The sequence below is a fragment of the Lissotriton vulgaris genome, chromosome 3_1, assembly GCF_964263255.1.
Source record: "Lissotriton vulgaris chromosome 3_1, aLisVul1.2, whole genome shotgun sequence".
In the NCBI taxonomy this organism is placed as follows: domain Eukaryota; kingdom Metazoa; phylum Chordata; class Amphibia; order Caudata; family Salamandridae; genus Lissotriton; species Lissotriton vulgaris.
In genome coordinates this window covers 255,095,060-255,114,457 of record NC_141689.1, presented here as the reverse complement: position 1 = coordinate 255,114,457, position 19,398 = coordinate 255,095,060, and positions in this window count along the sequence as shown.

Below are 19,398 nucleotides of genomic sequence, written 5' to 3'. Positions count from 1 at the left end.
GGGGCTCAAGGGACTGCACACTGTCAGAGGTTAACCAGCACATGACAGGCGCTCTTTCCACTGAAATTCTGGTTCTGTGGCAAAACCAGCTCCTCCTTCTTTTCTGATGTTCAACGCCTTCTGATGAAGCAAGTACAATACGTTGGAGATACCACTGACGGCACGCTGGCGATCGCTGTCCAAACTTGCTACTTTTCTGGGTGCTGGGACTTTTCACCTGTTAACTGCCACTGATGGGATTGTGGGTGAGTTCCGCAGGTTATCATGACTTAATCCCGCAGAACCTAGTGACGTAGGAAATGTGACACAGTTGTTTCCTTTAATTAAGTACAAAAACAGTTCATTGTATAACAAGGGGACTGCAAGCAAGTGGCCTGCAATCTTTAAAGGAGTGGCCATACGTCATGGGACATTTCTGGTCTAGAACACACTGTCATTCTCAAAGGCAATACAAAGACAAAGGCAGTAGGCAAAACAGTGCCTCTAGCCTCTTTAATTGGATTTCCATGTGAGAGCATATCCTCTACCATCTAAGGGTAGATAGCGACATGGGAATTCTATCTGAATGGATGTCCTCACATATGGGGGCATTGTCTAATGGAGCAAACACATTTTTTTCTCAATGATTACATATAGGTGTTCCTAAATTCCTTATCTAGAACACCTCAAAAGAGAGATCACATAATACATATTATCAGGGACATGTAGATACCTCCCTTTAATAATTGTGCATCAGGTGGACTATGCAATACAAAAGCTAATGATCAAAATGTGGAAACAAAAGATAAGAACTAGAGAGTCCTGGTATTTCCATTATTTAAAATACATCTGGTCCATCAAAAATTAAAGCAGCAGAAAAAAGGAACTAAAAACCAAATTAGAATAGGCATTGAATTCGTCATATTCAAAAAAACATAAAGTGTCTCCTATTGAGGTGGAAAACTTATTTTACTATAGTATTGAGTGAGTTAATCAGTCCATCACTACCCTAACAGTCAGACTGGAAAAGATCAGAGTAGGCCTAAAGAAATTTTTTGAAAACCAGTCTGGTCATACAAAAGGGAATTATACATAATATGGGGTCTCTGGTACATTAATGCAGTCTGGAAGTATGAACCTGAGCAATACACCAACTGGTGAAAGGAATTTGGAAAAGGGAAATGGGACTAGGTAAAAATGAAGCCTTGTTTCCTTTATGGTACAAAGCCATACACTACTTAGGAAGCAGGACAAAACTGACTAATGTACTATAGAAATTAGGTCACCATGTACAAGAGTCACAAATCTATAATTTATCCTTACGTCCAATCAGGATACATAAATTTAGGGCTGCCCGTTCCTTAAGGGGAGGGGCAGTACATGACTAACAGCATGTGAAATACTTTGATCCTGTATATCTCTTTTATTTTACTTCAATACTATATAGCCAAATTTGACATACACTGGTGAATTGTTGTCTTGTTTTGTTCACAGCACGAAAAATCATATCTATGAAATTTAGTATCAGCGCAAAAAAACCCAAAAAACACACATATGCCAAGCCATCAGATATGCGCATTGTATATCAACCACAAAAAGCATAGACAAAACAATAGCATATGTAAATAAGCGGTGACACACAACACTATTGCATGCATTTTTATGCACTGTGAACCTGCAGCCCAAAACAGAATATTCAGGCCTGCTTAATTTGTGAGGCTAAAAATCCTCACCCTCTTTTTGACAGCAGATCACCAGTTAGTGTAGATTTGGCTGTCAAACACAACTAACTGTGTCGCTTCTGACACACAGGACCAGCAGGAACAATCCACAAAAGGACAAAATGCAAAAATATGTAAAACACACAAACATTACTGCACATAACACACAAAATATCAACTGTAACAACCATCTTTTGAAAACATGCTAAACCTTTTTAACTTTCCAAAAACTTTTTCACAGACACTCTGCGTGTCCCGTGCGCCAACACCCTTTGAGGCCCTGCTTTTCCAAGCAATAATTTCTCCATCTGTTTACACTTACTCCTATCCTACCTCACTGACCTTAAGGTCAAAATCTGCCTTGCGGGCTCCTCAGCCTTCTATCTCTTCCTCACTCTAAGGCTGAAAAAGAAAAAAAAAACCTTCCCAAATCTTTCTAACCTGCAATAACCAACCCTATTTAAAAACACATGATATAGATATTACTCCTGTTAGGGGCTACAATTTATTTCTATACTTAGATTATTAAAACAGTAACTGTGAATAATTCGCAGAACATAATAACACACATACCAGTTTTTAGAACAAATGCTTGCTTGCAATGGTACCCATTTCATCAACCTTAAAAGGATGAAGGTCTCAGTTAGGTCCAGGAAAAGGTAAAACCTTCCACCCTGATATTAAACTCAAACCTCTGCACCAGGCACATTGGCTCACTGACCTATTTAAGAAAACCCAAATGGGAACAACCTGCAAATTTGTATTTACCTAAATGTATGCATTTACTGAAGCCTAAAGCACTTTAAAGCTATTGTAAATGGCAAAAATGCCCAAATTTTTTACCCAAATTCGACTTTGCTATTTGGGGCACTTAAAATTAAAGATCCTACAATTGCAATACTTATTAATCATCCTCAGAATGTTCTTTACAAATTGCAGAGATTGGAATTTAGACATATCTCATGCAAATCCTGAGAAAAATGAGTTTTTCACGCCTGCGTCAAGTGAAATTCTATATGCTAATGTCCTCATTATGCAGTATAGCATACCTTAAATTAAATTATAATGCTAGGAGGTCACAGTATAAGTATTAAGCTTCATGAATAGTAAAAAATGAATTTTGTAGCACTTATTTTTATAACCCAATCATTTTTGATAATTCCACATATTAAGGCTCTGTAATTCCTCGAATCTGACTTCATTTTCTTTTTTTTTATTTTCTCTGTGCCACGTAGGCCAGCAAAAATAATCTGACGAACAAGGTGGTCTTGCCTCCCCAGGTCATGTACACATTAACCAGATTAAACTGTAAGAAACTAACCTCTTCACCCGAAACTGGCCTCGCAAAACCAATTTCCCTGATTGATCTTTATCTGAGATTGCTAATCAATGTTCAAGACATCGTTAACTTTTTAGTTTCCTTGCACTTGCCTTATCTTGTTTCAGCATCTGTTACGGTTTCTTTCTTTTTAAATGTTTCTTCATTACACGGGTTAATTATAATTTAGCAACTGGGCCAAGAATATACTTACAGAAATGCTTAAAGAGAGGAAAACCCTTAATTGAAATGTCTTCCTATTATACAAAATAATGAACCTTAGTTTTAGAACCTTTTTAAAACAACATTCTGAAATGCAAAATTTCACCCGTGCAACTGAGGGCAAAATCCTGGCTGAATAAATATTCCTGTTTATGTAGCTTGTCTCTAAGCGTTTGTAACATGAGCAGCTGGCAATCTTTTTCAAACTAAAACATATCAATGCGTGTTCTATATTATTTTGAGTTCAGCAGGAATTTACTTCAGCTGATCTGTTTGCCTGTTAATATCTAACACAATGTATGTAAGTAAAAAATACTATAAGTTTATTTATTTTTTTGCAAAACACCCAATTTCGTTTTTGGGGGCTTTTTATTCCTAGTGAATGTGAATTTATATTTTAGTTTTTAAACATTTAGACATTTTGCTTAATAGACTGAAAACATCAAAAAACCACGAACAGACATTGAGCTCATTTCAGACATAAACAGAAAACGGGTCAAACACTCAGGACACACAATACAGCACGCCATGCATTTTCGTGAATAGTGCCATCGCTATTCACTTACAGAAGTTGCACTAATGGGAAAACCACATAGACATTTAATCACATATTTGACCCACAATTCAATACTCAGGACAGAAACGAAGAACAGCCCACAGACTGTACTTGAACCAAACCATTTGCAAATACTAGTTGTAAGTCATATTTACAAGAAACACTTCTCAATAGTGTTCCAAAAGACTGCATAAACAGCCCAACAGACTGATGTATGTCCAAGAAGCAAAAATGCACTCAATTCACTAGCTTTGGCTAGCAGAACACCAAATAAAATCGTTCTGCATATCTTCATTCATAAAACTGCGCAGAACAAAGGATCTTTGTTTTGTATTATGTCATATTTTAATTCCCTGGGGATACAAAATCACCAAGGAAGAAATATGTTTTTAAATCTAACCTATTTAGATATTCTCTTTAGGGGAAGCCGGCTAATCCAAACGTATACAAAGTTAGCCAACACAAAGCTTCAAATTTGCTAAGATCAGGCATCTTATAGCTCACTAATCTAGCTTTAAACTTCAAGGGTCTATCTCTATCGATACACTCGTAAATATACAAGACCCTCGGTTTTTGAAAATTGCAATCTTCAAATAAAACTAAGAACCAAACAAACTAAGCAAAGAACCACAGAACCAAAGAACAAAGGACTGGGAGCGACCCCCTTATACTTAACTCTTACTTTTACTAATCAAAACCTTATCCAAATTCTAACTGTCAAGTTCTACATGACCTAACGGTCTTTTTATAATACTCACACCAAAAAGGTTCTCAGTCAGGAGTGACATCATGTGGAGGATCAAAATCAGGAAGAGCAGAAATACACTGGGCTGCAGAGACGAAGAATCCCCAGAATCCCTGTGCACAGAGTACCTTCTTAGTAGAATCCTGTCTTGTCCTCCTCAGTAGATTTCTGTCTCCTGACAAGATCACTCCCACAGAAAGTCACTTCTCTGATGAAGCCCGCGTTGGCCGCGCCATCTGAAGAACTGAAATCTTGGCAGAACATGTCTGTATGCAGTTAGGCCAGCTAGTGTCTGAGATTGCTTTCAAAGCAAGGACAGAGGGGGGTTTTCTACACGTTGCAGTCAAAAGGGCAGAAACACTTCATGAAAAGAGAAGTCTGTGTAAAGGCAACACAAATTGATGACAAATGTAAGATGGAGTCAAAATTAAAGAACCTCAGACCCTGCTTTTGCCATTACACAGGCAAATCCTAAAATTATTTTGCAAACATTATGTATTTCAGTGACTATTGACAATGCCAATGAAACAATAAGAATCAGTCTCCAAACACCCATTCTATGCAATTGCACAGGAAATACTCAGAGTCCGTTGAAGCCTCTCTGGCAGGCTTCTATTGTCCATCAAATCCTGTTTCTGGTGTTTGAAATGATGTTACTCAGTATCAGTTGGTGTGCCTTCCCGGCAAACACTCACAGCTCACTTGAAAGTCTCAATGTCTTAATGCAGTGCACCAATATTTCCTGTGCTGCAGGCACTACAGATAGTGTGCTCTTCATTGATCAAGGGCAAAGATCATCTCATGCAGACCCAAGTACTATTAATCGGGAAAGAGCAACAGACTGTCACTCTCAGCAACACTTTCAGGCTCCAACACTCTCTATTCAGTGTCAGAGGATGCTCGGGCTGCTCTTTCATGGGCACCATAATGTAGAGCCTTTTGCCAATCTCAAATCCTCCAGGGCACTGCACTTCCATTGGAGCAAAGGAAAAGGGGGTGTGTGGCCAAAAACTCAGGCCAAGGGGCTCAAGGGACTGCACACTGTCAGAGGTTAACCAGCACATGACAGGCGCTCTTTTCCAATGAAATTCTGGTTCTGTGGCAAAACCAGCTCCTCCTTCTTTTCTGATGTTCAACGCCTTCTGATGAAGCAAGTACAATACATTGGAGATACCACTGATGGCACGCTGGCGATCGCTGTCCAATCTTGCTACTTTTCTGGGTGCTGGGACTTTTCACCTGTTAACTGCCACTGATGGGATTGTGGGTGAGTTCCGCAGGTTATCATGACTTAATCCCGCAGAACCTAGTGACGTAGGAAATGTGACACAGTTGTTTCCTTTAATTAAGTACAAAAACAGTTCATTGTACAACATAATACATATTATCAGGGACATGTAGATACCACCCTTTAATAATTGTGCATCAGGTGGACTATGCAATACAAAAGCTAATGATCAAAATGTGGAAACAAAAGACAAGAACTAGAGAGTCCTGGTATTTCCATTATTTAAAATACATCTGGTCCATCAAAAATTAAAGCAGCAGAAAAAAGGAACTAAAAACCAAATTAGAATAGGCATTGAATTCGTCATATTCAAAAAAACATAAGGTGTCTCCTATTGAGGTGGAAAACTTATTTTACTATAGTATTGAGTCAGTTAATCAGTCCATCACTACCCTAACAGTCAGACTGGAAAAGATCAGAGTAGGCCTAAAGAAATTTTTTGAAAACCAGTCTGGTCATACAAAAGGGAATTATACATAATATGGGGTCTCTGGTACATTAATGCAGTCTGGAAGTATGAACCTGAGCAATACACCAACTGGTGAAAGGAATTTGGAAAAGGGAAATGGGACTAGGTAAAAATGAAGCCTTGTTTCCTTTATGGTACAAAGCCATACACTACTTAGGAAGCAGGACAAAACTGACTAATGTACTATAGAAATTAGGTCACCATGTACAAGAGTCACAAATCTATAATTTGTCCTTACGTCCAATCAGGATACATACATTTAGGGCTGCCCGTTCCTTAAGGGGAGGGGCAGTACATGACTAACAGCATGTGACATACTTTGATCCTGTATATCTCTTTATTTTACTTCAATACTATATAGCCAAATTTGACATACACTGGTGAAATGTTGTCTTGTTTTGTTCACAGCACGAAAAATCATATCTGTGAAATTTAGTATCAGCGCAAAAAAACCCAAAAAACACACATATGCCAAGCCATCAGATATGCGCATTGTATATCAACCACAAAAAGCATAGACAAAACAATAGCATATGTAAATAAGCGGTGACACACAACACTATTGCATGCATTTTTATGCACTGTGAACCTGCAGCCCAAAACAGAATATTCAGGCCTGCTTAATTTGTGAGGCCTAAAATCCTCACCCTCCTTTTGACAGCAGATCACCAGTTAGTGAAGATTTGGCTGTCAAACACAACTAACTGTGTCGCTTCTGACACACAGGACCAGCAGGAACAATCCACAAAAGGACAAAATGCAAAAATATGTAAAACACACAAACATTACTGCACATAACACACAAAATATCAACTGTAACAACCATCTTTTGAAAACATGCTAAACCTTTTTAACTTTCCAAAAACTTTTTCACAGACACTCTGCGTGTCCCGTGCGCCAACACCCTTTGAGGCCCTGCTTTTCCAAGCAATAATTTCTCCATCTGTTTACACTTACTCCTATCCTACCTCACTGACCTTAAGGTCAAAATCTGCCTTGCGGGCTCCTCAGCCTTCTATCTCTTCCTCACTCTAAGGCTGAAAAAGGAAAAAAAAAACCTTCCCAACTCTTTCTAACCTGCAATAACCAACCCTATTTAAAAACACATGATATAGATATTACTCCTGTTAGGGGCTACAATTTATTTATATACTTAGATTATTAAAACAGTTACTGTGAATAATTCGCAGAACATAATAACACACATACCAGTTTTTAGAACAAATGCTTGCTTGCAATGGTACCCATTTCATCAACCTTAAAAGGATGAAGGTCTCAGTTAGGTCCAGGAAAAGGTAAAACCTTCCACCCTGATATTAAACTCAAACCTCTGCACCAGGCACATTGGCTCACTGACCTATTTAAGAAAACCCAAATGGGAACAACCTGCAAATTTGTATTTACCTAAATGTATGCATTTACTGAAGCCTAAAGCACTTTAAAGCTATTGTAAATGGCAAAAGGCCCAAATTTTTACCCAAATTCGACTTTGCTATTTGGGACACTTAAAATTAAAGATCCTACAATTGCAATACTTATTAATCATCCTCAGAATGTTCTTTACAAATTGCAGAGATTGGAATTTAGACATATCTCATGCAAATCCTGAGAAAAATGAATTTTTCACGCCTGCGTCAAGTGAAATTCTATATGCTATTGTCCTCATTATGCAGTATAGCATACCTTAAATTAAATTATAATGCTAGGAGGTCACAGTATAAGTATTAAGCTTCATGAATAGTAAAAAATGAATTTTGTAGCACTTATTTTTATAACCCAATCATTTTTGATAATTCCACATATTAAGGCTCTGTAATTCCTCGAATCTGACTTCATTTTCTTTTTTTTTATTGTCTCTGTGCCACGTAGGCCTGCAAAAATAGCCTTACGAACAAGGTGGTCTTGCCTCCCCAGGTCATGTACACATTAACCAGATTAAACTGTAAGAAACTAACCTCTTCACCCGAAACTGGCCTCGCAAAACCAATTTCCCTGATTGATCTTTATCTGAGATTGCTAATCAATGTTCAAGACATTGTTAACTTTTTAGTTTCCTTGCACTTGCCTTATCTTGTTTCAGCATCTGTTACGGTTTCTTTCTTTTTAAATGTTTCTTCATTACACGGGTTAATTATAATTTAGCAACTGGGCCAAGAATATACTTACAGAAATGCTTAAAGAGAGGAAAACCCTTAATTGAAAAGTCTTCCTATTATACAAAATAATGAACCTTAGTTTTAGAACCTTTTTAAAACAACATTCTGAAATGCAAAATTTCACCCGTGCAACTGAGGGCAAAATCCTGGTTGAATAAATATTCCTGTTTATGTAGCTTGTCTCTAAGCGTTTGTAACATGAGCAGCTGGCAATCTTTTTCTAACTAAAACATATCAATGCGTGTTCTATATTATTTTGAGTTCAGCAGGAATTTACTTCAGCTGATCTGTTTGCCTGTTAATATCTAACACAATGTATGTAAGTAAAAAATACTATAAGTTTATTTATTTTTTTGCAAAACACCCAATTTCGTTTTTGGGGGCTTTTTATTCCTAGTGAATGTGAATTTATATTTTAGTTTTTAAACATTTAGACATTTTGCTTAATAGACTGAAAACATCAAAAAACCACGAACAGACATTGAGCTCATTTCAGACATAAACAGAAAACGGGTCAAACACTCAGGACACACAATACAGCGCGCCATGCATTTTCGTGAATAGTGCCATCGCTATTCACTTACAGAAGTTGCACTAATGGGAAAACCACATAGACATTTAAACACATATTTGACCCACAATTCAATACTCAGGACAGAAACGAAGAACAGCCCACAGACTGTACTTGAACCAAACCATTTGCAAATACTAGTTGTAAGTCATATTTACAAGAAACACTTCTCAATAGTGTTCCAAAAGACTGCATAAACAGCCCAACAGACTGATGTATGTCCAAGAAGCAAAAATGCACTCAATTCACTAGCTTTGGCTAGCAGAACACCAAATAAAATCGTTCTGCATATCTTCATTCATAAAACTGCGCAGAACAAAGGATCTTTGTTTTGTATTATGTCATATTTTAATTCCCTGGGGATACAAAATCACCAAGGAAGAAATATGTTTTTAAATCTAACCTATTTAGATATTCTCTTTAGGGGAAGCCGGCTAATCCAAACGTATACAAAGTTAGCCAACACAAAGCTTCAAATTTGCTAAGATCAGGCATCTTATAGCTCACTAATCTAGCTTTAAACTTCAAGGGTCTATCTCTATCGATACACTCGTAAATATACAAGACCCTCGGTTTTTGAAAATTGCAATCTTCAAATAAAACTAAGAACCAAACAAACTAAGCAAAGAACCACAGAACCAAAGAACAAAGGACTGGGAGCGACCCACTTATACTTAACTCTTACTTTTACTAATCAAAACCTTATCCAAATTCTAACTGTCAAGTTCTACATGACCTAACGGTCTTTTTATAATACTCACACCAAAAAGGTTCTCAGTCAGGAGTGACATCATGTGGAGGATCAAAATCAGGAAGAGCAGAAATACACTGGGCTGCAGAGACGAAGAATCCCCAGAATCCCTGTGCACAGAGTACCTTCTTAGTAGAATCCTGTCTTGTCCTCCTCAGTAGATTTCTGTCTCCTGACAAGATCACTCCCACAGAAAGTCACTTCTCTGATGAAGCCCGCGTTGGCCGCGCCATCTGAAGAACTGAAATCTTGGCAGAACATGTCTGTATGCAGTTAGGCCAGCTAGTGTCTGAGATTGCTTTCAAAGCAAGGACAGAGGGGGTTTTTCTACACGTTGCAGTCAAAAGGGCAGAAACACTTCATGAAAAGAGCAGTCTGTGTAAAGGCAACACAAATTGATGACAAATGTAAGATGGAGTCAAAATTAAAGAACCTCAGACCCTGCTTTTGCCATTACACAGGCAAATCCTAAAATTATTTTGCAAACATTATGTATTTCAGTGACTATTGACAATGCCAATAAAACAATAAGAATCAGTCTCCAAACACCCATTCTATGCAATTGCACGTCAAATACCCAGAGTCCGTTGAAGCCTCTCTGGCAGGCTTCTATTGTCCATCAAATCCTGTTTCTGTTGTTTGAAATGATGTTACTCAGTATCAGTTGGTGTGCCTTCCTGGCAAACACTCACAGCTCACTTGAAAGTCTCAATGTCTTAATGCAGTGCACCAATATTTCCTGTGCTGCAGGCACTACAGATAGTGTGCTCTTCATTGATCAAGGGCAAAGATCATCTCATGCAGACCCAAGTACTATTAATCGGGAAAGAGCAACAGACTGTCACTCTCAGCAACACTTTCAGGCTCCAACACTCTCTATTCAGTGTCAGAGGATGCTCGGGCTGCTCTTTCATGGGCACCATAATGTAGTGCCTTTTGCCAATCTCAAATCCTCCAGGGCACTGCACTTCCATTGGAGCAAAGGAAAAGGGGGTGTGTGGCCAAAAACTCAGGCCAAGGGGCTCAAGGGACTGCACACTGTCAGAGGTTAACCAGCACATGACTGGCACTCTTTTCCAATGAAATTCTGGTTCTGTGGCAAAACCAGCTCCTCCTTCTTTTCTGATGTTCAACGCCTTCTGATGAAGCAAGTACAATACATTGGAGATACCACTGATGGCACGCTGGCGATCGCTGTCCAATCTTGCTACTTTTCTGGGTGCTGGGACTTTTCACCTGTTAACTGCCACTGATGGGATTGTGGGTGAGTTCCGCAGGTTATCATGACTTAATCCCGCAGAACCTAGTGACGTAGGAAATGTGACACAGTTGTTTCCTTTAATTAAGTACAAAAACAGTTCATTGTATAACATAATACATGTTATCAGGGACATGTAGATACCACCCTTTAATAATTGTGCATCAGGTGGACTATGCAATACAAAAGCTAATGATCAAAATGTGGAAACAAAAGACAAGAACTAGAGAGTCCTGGTATTTCCATTATTTAAAATACATCTGGTCCATCAAAAATTAAAGCAGCAGAAAAAAGGAACTAAAAAGCAAATTAAATAGGCATTGAATTCGTCATATTCAACAAAACATAAGGTGTCTCCTATTGAGGTGGAAAACTTATTTTACTATAGTATTGAGTCAGTTAATCAGTCCATCACTACCCTAACAGTCAGACTGGAAAAGATCAGAGTAGGCCTAAAGAAATTTTTTGAAAACCAGTCTGGTCATACAAAAGGGAATTATACATAATATGGGGTCTCTGGTACATTAATGCAGTCTGGAAGTATGAACCTGAGCAATACACCAACTGGTGAAAGGAATTTGGAAAAGGGAAATGGGACTAGGTAAAAATGAAGCCTTGTTTCCTTTATGGTACAAAGCCATACACTACCTAGGAAGCAGGACAAAACTGACTAATGTACTATAGAAATTAGGTCACCATGTACAAGAGTCACAAATCTATAATTTATCCTTACGTCCAATCAGGATACATAAATTTAGGGCTGCCTGTTCCTTAAGGGTAGGGGCAGTACATGACTAACAGCATGTGACATACTTTGATCCTGTATATCTCTTTTATTTTACTTCAATACTATATAGCCAAATTTGACATACACTGGTGAAATGTTGTCTTGTTTTGTTCACAGCACGAAAAATCATATCTGTGAAATTTAGTATCAGCGCAAAAAACCCCAAAAAACACACATATGCCAAGCCATCAGATATGCGCATTGTATATCAACCACAAAAAGCATAGACAAAACAATAGCATATGTAAATAAGCGGTGACACACAACACTATTGCATGCATTTTTATGCACTGTGAACCTGCAGCCCAAAACAGAATATTCAGGCCTGCTTAATTTGTGAGGCAAAAAATCCTCACCCTCCTTTTGACTGCAGATCACCAGTTAGTGAAGATTTGGCTGTCAAACACAACTAACTGTGTCGCTTCTGACACACAGGACCAGCAGGAACAATCCACAAAAGGACAAAATGCAAAAATATGTAAAACACACAAACATTACTGCACATAACACACAAAATATCAACTGTAACAACCATCTTTTGAAAACATGCTAAACCTTTTTAACTTTCCAAAAACTTTTTCACAGACACTCTGCGTGTCCCGTGCGCCAACACCCTTTGAGGCCCTGCTTTTCCAAGTGATAATTTCTCCATCTGTTTACACTTACTCCTATCCTACCTCACTGACCTTAAGGTCAAAATCTGCCTTGCGGGCTCCTCAGCCTTCTATCTCTTCCTCACTCTAAGGCTGAAAAAGGAAAAAAAACTTTCCCAACTCTTTCTAACCTGCAATAACCAACCCTATTTAAAAACACATGATATAGATATTACTCCTGTTAGGGGCTACAATTTATTTCTATACTTAGATTATTAAAACAGTTACTGTGAATATTTCGCAGAACATAATAACACACATACCAGTTTTTAGAACAAATGCTTGCTTGCAATGGTACCCATTTCATCAACCTTAAAAGGATGAAGGTCTCAGTTAGGTCCAGGAAAAGGTAAAACCTTCCACCCTGATATTAAACTCAAACCTCTGCACCAGGCACATTGGCTCACTGACCTATTTAAGAAAACCCAAATGGGAACAACCTGCAAATTTGTATTTACCTAAATGTATGCATTTACTGAAGCCTAAAGCACTTTAAAGCTATTGTAAATGGCAAAAATGCCCAAATTTTACCCAAATTCGACTTTGCTATTTGGGGCACTTAAAATTAAAGATCCTACAATTGCATTACTTATTAATCATCCTCAGAATGTTCTTTACAAATTGCAGAGATTGGAATTTAGACATATCTCATGCAAATCCTGAGAAAAATGAGTTTTTCACGCCTGCGTCAAGTGAAATTCTAAATGCTAATGTCCTCATTATGCAGTATAGCATACCTTAAATTAAATTATAATGCTAGGAGGTCACAGTATAAGTATTAAGCTTCATGAATAGTAAAAAATGAATTTTGTAGCACTTATTTTTATAACCCAATCTTTTTTTTTATTTTCTCTGTGCCACGTAGGCCTGCAAAAATAGCCTGACGAACAATGTGGTCTTGCCTCCCCAGGTCATGTACACATTAACCAGATTAAACTGTAAGAAACTAACCTCTTCACCCGAAACTGGCCTCGCAAAACCAATTTCCCTGATTGATCTTTATCTGAGATTGCTAATCAATGTTCAAGACATCGTTAACTTTTTAGTTTCCTTGCACTTGCCTTATCTTGTTTCAGCATCTGTTACGGTTTCCTTCTTTTTAAATGTTTCTTCATTACATGGGTTAATTATAATTTAGCAACTGGGCCAAGAATATACTTACAGAAATGCTTAAAGAGAGGAAAACCCTTAATTGAAATGTCTTCCTATTATACAAAATAATGAACCTTAGTTTTAGAACCTTTTTAAAACAACATTCTGAAATGCAAAATTTCATCTGTGCAACTGAGGGCAAAATCCTGGTTGAATAAATATTCCTGTTTATGTAGCTTGTCTCTAAGTGTTTGTAACATGAGCAGCTGGCAATCTTTTTCAAACTAAAACACATCAATGCGTGTTCTATATTATTTTGAGTTCAGCAGGAATTTACTTCAGCTGATCTGTTTGCCTGTTAATATCTAACACAATGTATGTAAGTAAAAAATACTATAAGTTTATTTATTTTTTTGCAAATTACCCAATTTCGTTTTTGGGGGCTTTTTATTCCTAGTGAATGTGAATTTATATTTTAGTTTTTAAACATTGAGACATTTTGCTTAATAGACTGAAAACATCAAAAAACCACGAACAGACATTGAGCTCATTTCAGACATAAACAGAAAGGGGTCAAACACTCAGGACACACAATACAGCGCGCCATGCATTTTCGTGAATAGTGCCATCGCTATTCACTTACAGAAGTTGCACTAATGGGAAAACCACATAGACATTTAAACACATATTTGACCCAGAAATCAATACTCAGGACAGAAACGAAGAACAGCCCACAGACTGTACTTGAACCAAACCATTTGCAAATACTAGTTGTAAGTCATATTTACAAGAAACACTTCTCAATAGTGTTCCAAAAGACTGCATAAACAGCCCAACAGACTGATGTATGTCCAAGAAGCAAAAATGCACTCAATTCACTAGCTTTGGCTAGCAGAACACCAAATAAAATCGTTCTGCATATCTTCATTCATAAAACTGCGCAGAACAAAGGATCCTTGTTTTGTATTATGTCATATTTTAATTCCCTGGGGATACAAAATCACCTAGGAAGAAATATGTTTTTAAATCTAACCTATTTAGATATTCCCTTTAGGGGAAGCCGGCTAATCCAAACGTATACAAAGTTGGCCAACACAAAGCTTCAAATTTGCTAAGATCAGGCATCTTATAGCTCACTAATCTAGCTTCAAACTTCAAGGGGCTATCTCTATTGATACACTCGTAAATATACAAGACCCTCGGTTTTTGAAAATTGCAATCTTCAAATAGAACTAAGAACCAAACAAACTAAGCAAAGAACCATAGAACCAAAGAACAAAGGACTGGGAGCGACCCACTTATACTTAACTCTTACTTTTACTAATCAAAACCGTATCCAAATTCTAACTGTCAAGTTCTACATGACCTAACGGTCTTTTTATAATAATCACACCAAAAAGGTTCTCAGTCAGGAGTGACATCATGTGGAGGATCAAAATCAGGAAGAGCAGAAATACACTGGGCTGCAGAGACGAAGAATCCCCAGAATCCCTGTGCACAGAGTACCTTCTGAGTAGAATCCTGTCTTGTCCTCCTCAGTAGATTTCTGTCTCCTGACAAGATCACTCCCACAGAAAGTCACTTCTCTGATGAAACCCGCGTTGGCCGCGCCATCTGAAGAACTGAAATCTTCATTCTCAGGGGTCTCACTAATACAAAAGAACTTGGCACAGAAGCTGAAATATGAAAAGACATCTTTATTAAATTTAATAAGTGAGGCCACGTCACACAGAAGCTGTATGCAACTGAATGAGGTAGTCTAAAGAGTACAAAACACAGAGCCTTTTATATGCTTAGAGTTACAAACTCAGCATCAAAGAAAGGGGCAGTCCTAGCTTCTGCAAGCATACAAAATACCTAATATGGACATACAAGATCTGCAAAATATTAGCCAATAGAAAAACATCATGTAACCAGAATGTCCCCCTTACGTCGTGTTTCTGCCCTACCCATAAGTCAATCAATTACAGCACTTATAGGTCAATCAGTAATGGCAGAACATGTCAGTATGCAGTTAGGCCAGCTAGTGTCTGAAATTGCTTTCAAAGCAAGGACAGAGGGGGGGGGGGTTTCTACACGTTGCAGTCAAAAGGGCAGAAACACTTCATGAATAGAGCAGTCTGTGTAAAGGCAACACAAATTGATGACAAATGTAAGATGGAGTCAAAATTAAAGAACCTCAATTCCTTAAGGTATGCATTACAGGGGCAGCTCCTCTGTTGGAGTGGAGGATTGTCAACCCACTTAAACTTCCCCCTCCCAAAGCCTTAGAGTAGAAAAATGAAATGGTAATTTTATTTTTCATCCCCCGTCTGAGGCAGAGCGTCAGGATAGGGCCGGGGGCACTGCGGACTGACAGCAGCAGGGAGGAGGGTGGGCTGTCTAATGTACTGTTAAAGTGCGCAAGTCTTTTTGGCCAGCCATCTTGTGATGGCCATCCTCACAGGCACACTTGAAACCTCCCAACCCAGCTGCATTAAGACAGCAGGGTTGAAAGTAAGTGCAGGCCTCCAGAGCGCTGTGGAGTGCAGAGCGAGGCTGCTCCCACCAATTAGGGCGCTGTTCACATGGTGCATGTGAGCAGCGCCAGGTTTGGGTAAGGAGTTCTAGCATCCAGGTCCAGTAAAGAAAAGGTCGGAGGTAGGATGTCAACGTAAAAGGTTTGTTTTTTCTAATTGAAAAAAAATAATATTTGGCACATGGGCCCCCGCCTCCCCTCCCCATAGTTGCCAGCCGCCACTGATGCATTGATGTTTTGCAACTGAAATCCAGTTGTAAAACATAAACATTTTACCAACTCCTCAAAGGAGGTGATAAGCCATTCACAAATGGGAGGAGGGTCCCTTTGCCCTTCCCCCATGTGAATGTTGACAACAGTGTTTTTAAAGAGTAAACAGAGGTCCATGGGACCACTGACTGCTTCTAAAAAAGGTTTGTGTAATTTTACATTTTTTTAATGCATCGTGTTTACCTTCGAAATTAGGAGTCAGTCAAGATGGTGATACTTTTATTTTTTGTAGGATCCAAGCTTTGATGTATATGATAAGCTCAGAAACCTTGGTTAAGCAACAACTTTCTACTGCTGCATGCATCATGCTTTTGCACAGGATACAACGGAATTGATGCTCCTTTTCATCTCTCACCATCCCCACCAATGACAACATGAACTAGATATAAGGGCCAGTGATAGAAGCAGATGAAGGGGAATCAATCAGGAGAGAGAAAATCGAGACACAGGGATAGATGTACTAACATTCGGAATACAAGTTTCCTAATTGCAATACTCTCCGAATCACAGCTAGGAAATTGGTGTATCCTAATTTATGAAACTCTTTTGAGTTTCATCAGCGATTCCTAGTGGTTGTAAAGGTCAGAAGCGTATCTGTGGTTGCTTTTTGATAAAACAATAATTTTTTAAACAAATGCAGCTCATTCTCCTTAAAGACAAACAGGATGCATTAAAAAAGAAAAGATAAAGCTTTGTATTGTCATTTATTAAGAAGAGACAGTAGTCCGTGGGACCATTGCTTGCTCTTTAAGGGGTCCTTTTACAACTGGAATACAGTAAAGGGTAATGCAGGCATTTCAATTCGGTATTTGGAGCCCTTCCAAATACCATATTACAAATGCAAAATGCGATATGTTAACAACTTACTAACTGGCCCATGCATCAAGCAAAATTGTCCTCACTAAAATAGCGAATCGGTAAAATAGGCCTTTAGCGAGCACCAAACAACATATTCCAATGCATCAACCCCAATAGCAAATAAACTAAATAATCACAAACCCCCACCCCGGTAAATTAGTGAATCGCTAAATAAATAATCAAAAGTAGCGAAAACAACATTTGCGCTTACCGATAGCGATTAGCAAATAAAGAATCGCAAAGGAATGCATCAAAATTCGCTAATACTGAAAATCATCAAATTCGCTATTTAGCATGAGCAGAATAAGGGAAATCTCAACCAGGAGGTAAAGTTGATGAAACACGAAAAAACTTTTTTCACAGGTGTAATGAATCTGAAACCCTTCAAAAATGGCACAGGAGACCCCGTAAATTTTAAAAATGGCAGCCCTTTACGCGCCTGCAAGGAGGATGAGAATAAATGCAGCAGCACAGCGCAGGAGGAGGATCCAGGAGAGGGTATTCAGAGTGCGCATTACATTGCTGGGCCAAAATGATGATGAAGTATATGACAAGTACCGTCTGAATCGTGCCATGATAGTGCGCCTAATTGCTGACCTGGAACCACTATGGCAGCACCAAACCCTTAGGACCAATGCCATTCCTGCGCACTCAAAGGTCCTATGCAGCCTGCACCTACTGGCGTCTGGAAGTTTCCATGGGGTCGTAGCGGTAACGGAAGGTGTCTCACAAAGCGCACTTTCCCGCTTCTTCCATAAATTCATTGATGCCATGCGGACAATGATATATACCCACATCACCTTCCCCAGAACCCCACAACAGTTGAACCAGACCAAACAGGACTTTTACCAGGTAGCCCAATTACCCCATGTCATAGGATGCATTGACTGCACGCATGTCCCCATCTGTCCCCCCTCAGCCAACAAGTACATTTTCCGTAACAAAAAGTCCTATCACTCGATCAATGTGCAGGTCGTGTGCAATGCCAAGCTCATAATTACGGACATAGTAGCACAATTTCCAGGGAGCACACACAACTCATATATATTCCGACACAGTGGCATCCACAGGCATCTGCTCTACTGTGAATTCGGAGAGGGACACCTACTTGGTACATACATATACCTATTCATTACATCATTATCACATATGTAATTGCATTATTTCCGCTAAGCATTTGCTCCCCCCCTGTAGGTGACAGCGCATACGCCTTGCGGTAATATATCCTCAACCCAGCAACACCACAGGAGCAACGCTACAACGCATCACATATTAGCACCAGAAATTTGGTTGAGAGAACATTTGGGATCCTGAAAAGTCACTTCAGGATCTTACACAAGACTGGTCGTGCATTGCAATATAACCCCGAGACCTGCTGCAGGATTGCAGCAGTATGTGCCATGCTGACTTGTGCTCCAGTTTGGGATTCTTAGTGAGGCAGTAGTTGTTATGTTGGGTGTGCCGGTCATGTTGATTAAAAGGATGTTCTCAAAGGTTGTTGGGATATTCACCCGAAGTCATGTAAAAGATCTCTTCGCTAGGTTTGATGAGTGAGCTAAGCAAGACTGTGAGGACTTTCAAACAAGGTGGTTGGTGATGGAAAGAGTTAAGACTGGAAGGATTCAAAAATGTTTTGCTGGATACTCAAAAGATTGCATAGCAGCAAGGAGGTAAGAGAAAATAAGGACCAAAAAGAATACGAGGAAGATGATAGTAATATGGGACCATAATGTACCTGGCATGTAAGCCAGGTTGGAGAGTTAATCCACCTGGCAAAGTCACTGGTGTGTAGTTGAATGCATTACCGGAACAAAGTAAAGAACAGTATGCTGGCCTGGTAGATCACACCATTTCTGGGATGGAAAGGCAAGGGATGAGCCTGAGACTTTTCAAGACTTTATAGTGGGTCCTTGAGGAAGAAATAATGTAAATCCGAACTCAGTCTGTGAAGTGAAAGAAACAGGTGCTCATTGATGCATATTCACCCCAAACCCTATAGAATAATGTGGTTTTATGCAGGAAGGTGGCCTCTTTGAGGAATTATGACAAAAAGCTTATCAGTGATTTAAGAAGTTTTTTTTGCTTTGATACTTCTTATCTCTTTATCATTGTAATGAGGGCATAAGAAAAAAGCAATCATATCCCTCAGAGGTAAACACATGTTGGGTTCTATTATGAATGTTTGA